Source organism: Girardinichthys multiradiatus, chromosome 14, assembly GCF_021462225.1.
Source record: "Girardinichthys multiradiatus isolate DD_20200921_A chromosome 14, DD_fGirMul_XY1, whole genome shotgun sequence".
NCBI classification, from domain to species: domain Eukaryota; kingdom Metazoa; phylum Chordata; class Actinopteri; order Cyprinodontiformes; family Goodeidae; genus Girardinichthys; species Girardinichthys multiradiatus.
Window position 1 is genome coordinate 37,004,744 of NC_061807.1, and position 3,898 is coordinate 37,008,641.

The following is a 3,898-nucleotide window of genomic DNA, read 5'->3' on the forward strand; positions in this document are numbered from 1 at the left end:
CTATTGCAAAGTCAGGAATAAACTTGCTTCTGTCATTAACACACAACCGATTGAATTTGAATACATGGGTCCTGTTTGTTCTCAGGAGCTGCAATGTTTTAGAGCTGGAGCATCTTACGTTGACCTTCCACAGGGTGTGGTAGAGTGTACAACAGATGTCTGAGGGTTATCATTTAACTTTCACAGTTGAAAGGATCTCACATTTATATGAACAAGAAGAATAAATAAGGGGTATGGCTCTGTATATAGATAATACTCTAAAAAACATGACTGCTTTTATTAATAGAATTTATATCAGTTGGGTGTACAGCACTACAGCATCTAACATGTGTGACTTTATAAAAATAGAAACATTTGCCAATGTAAATCTTAGTCATGTTTATTTGGAGAATTTAATATCTAAATCCAAAAGAACATAAAATGATTTCAGTATGATGTATAGTTAAAGCCATTATCCACATTACTAAACCCAGCAAAATAACTCACTCAACCACACTTAGACAGTATATTTACTAGTTATCTGAAATGCAGTTTAACAAGTGGGCTGCTGAGAACCGCTGGAAACGAACATATTGATCATTTCCCCTAAACACAGAACTATCAATACTACAAAAAAGTTACCCTAAAGTAGATTCTTATTTTGTTAATGAAAGGATTTCAAAGAACATGTATGATATGGTTGAAGGATTTCATGGTTTGTTTGTTTTTTTTGTTTTTTTGTAGGTGTAGGGAAAAAGTAACTGATAAAATATATAACTTGCAACAAATGAGGATGACTGGGTGGATAAATTCACAACAAACTCTTAATTTTTGTAGGAACTTGTAGATCCCAATAAAATTTTAGATATGAAATGTAGGAAAAATCCATCTGTAGACTGCAATGTAATGCCACTAGTTAAGAAAATCATTGATTTTGTTACAAAACCATTGTAGGGCTGCGCAGTTGCCTTGCAGCAAGAAGGTCCTGGGCTCGAATCCGGGCGGGGGTTTTTCTGCATGAAAGTTGCATGTTCTCCACGTGCATGCGTGGGTTCTCACCAGGTACTCCGGCTTCCTCCCAAAGTCCAAAGACATACCTGTTAGGTTGATTGGTCACTCTACACAGCCCTTAGGTGTGAATGAGTGTGTACGTGGTTGTTTGTCCTGTGTGTGTGTGTGTGTGTGTGTGTGTGTGTGTGTGTGTGTGTGTGTTGCCCTGTGATGGACTGGCAACCTGTCCATGGTCTACCCTGCCTTCCACTCATAGACTGCTGGAGATAGACACCAGCTTCTCTGTGACCCACTATGGAAGAAGCAGTAGAAAATGGCTGACTGACATTGACCTATAGTATACCCATTATTCTGCCAATTCTCCAAAATACTAGAAAAGCTGGTCATTCAAAGAATAGACCATTTCATGGAATTTAATAATTTAATGTCAGACAAGCAGTATAATTTTAGGGGAAACAGATCTACATAAATGTCATTAATTGAATTAATTATTAGTAGCAATGAACAGCAGAGTGGCTCAGTGGTAGAGTAGGTCCATGAGGAGGCTACAGTCCGGAATGCAAATGTCCTGTGTTCAGTTCCCCCAGTCATGCACAGCATGTCTTCCTCTTCTCTTTCTGCCTTCCTGCCCAGCTACCAAACAATAAAGGCCACTAGTGCCACAAAAACAAATTAATAAAATACATCATCTGGAGCTCCTGTCAGCTGGTAGCTAAGGGGAGGAGTTGGTGAGGAGAAGCAGGGTCTAAAATTATGAAACATGTTAGTAAAAAGTAAAATAACATGTTTTCAATAACGTAATATAACGTAATAATTTTTGGCTGAAATCACTTTTTGTTTAATTAAGTAATTAACAGACAAATTTCCCTCCAAACAAAATTGGCAGCAACGGCTTGAGTACTATCATGTAAATATGGACCAACATCTCTGAGGAATGGTTCTGACCCTTTGTTGAATCTATGTTAGCAAAGTGTACCTAATAACGTGGCCGGTAAGTGTAATAAACTACACTGATGTATATGCTGACCAAAGGGTGTAAAAAATAAATGGGGCACCTTAAAATATTGTATCAGTTTGTAAAAGGCAAAATGTTGTCCTTTTGGAAATCCTGTTTTCTGCCAATATTTAACATATTTTATTTCCTGACTATGGATCTTTGAAAAGAAGTCCAATCCAAGCCTCTGAAAACCACTGCAACTGGCGTTTGATTGTGTCCACAGGGGTTAGCCTCTAATCAAATCCTGCTGAAATGCTCCAAAGTTAAAGCGTTGCGTGTGGGCGAAATGGAAGTGAAACTGGTGGGCAATACCTCGCTTGAAAAAACTAACTCCTACCTGTCTATACTGTAACTATGTCACTCTCACAGCCATTCACATGCAAAGCAATACTCCTGAACAACATGCACAAAGGGTATTCACCACTGCAGGCAAATGAGTCAGGCTGTTTTCAGAGATGCACTAAATAAAACATCTATGCAATATAGTAATACAGGTACGTCTTGGGCTACCAAACGTGTAGGGTATAGAGAAAAATATGACAATCTGATATAGCGGATTTCCTTTAGCTAAACATGTTCCCCCCTAAGTAGTAGGGCCGCAGCTATTGATTATTTTGGTAATCGATTAATCTAGCGATTTTGTTTTATTAATCTAACAAGAGATACTCTTAACAAATTAACATACCTCAGTAAACAAACATTTTATCGCACATTTTAAATGCATTGTAAATGGCAAAAACATGTAAAAAAAATAACCTCATTCAGTGCTCAGAACATGGCATTTTAATAATAAAGTCTTAACAAAAAAGCGACAATGTAGTTTGTTGCATGTTGCAAGGTGCACATGCACAAAACATTTGTAAGAACACGAATGAAGCTAAAACCATGTCATTTGAGAAGATCTGGATAGAGCACTTTTACAAACAAAGTATGTATGTTGTACAGTTTTGGCTTAATTACTACTCTGAGTAGGTTGTTTTTCCAGCAAATGGCATGTTTTAGAGTCTGTATACACCAGTTAATGATTATTGGATTACTAAATTAGTTGCCTCTTATTTCAATAATTGATTAATCCACTTGAACCCTAATAAGTAGTCACCTTTTTTCCCTAAACCAAGGGTTCATTTTTTGACAGCCGCTCCCAACCTACTCCTAAAAATTCTGTTATCTCTGAGCTGGCCTGATTGTTACCATAACAACGATTGTAGCAAGAGAAGCTCTAACTTTGTTATGGGACCCCACCTCCACATGTCTCACCCTTAGGCCATTTCATCAAGAGCAGCTTCTGAGCTAGGCAACAGTTGTCTCTTTTCTGTATAGTTCAAGTGGAAGAACACACTCTATCCTCACTAGCCAGTGTGCCTCATTTGTTTGCTTGAGGGAACAAGCCAGTCCCAAAAATAGGGATGAAAATAATGAAAGCCAGATTGGACAAATATTGATTGTTAAACAATTGTTAGATGAGATTACACATTTATTTTCCTAAATCTGAAACCAAAATCCAATTAGCCTGGCTTAATAAAACTAAACTGAAATCAACAAGAAATAAGATCTTGCCCTATTCATTAACTTTAGTTACGAAGTCAAAGACTTCTCTGACTTTTGGGGTCATGAAACCACACGATAAGTACAGAATTAGTGGCTACGCAACCTGCTGACAGTCTTGAAAGTCAAAAGGTTGGTTTCGATTCAGTGGCAAATAGAATTTAAGCAAACCTTTAAAAACAGCAGCTTCATAGAAAATCTCTGATTCTTTATAGGAACTAGGTCTGAGGGGCTTAAATTTGCTGCATGGTGTCATCAGTAGGTGGCAGTGTAGGTCGTGTCACACACAGCTGAAGAAAAACAGGCAAACTGTCAGTAGTAATAAAAGACGAAAAAGGAGAAGAAAAAATATTTTAATTTACAGAC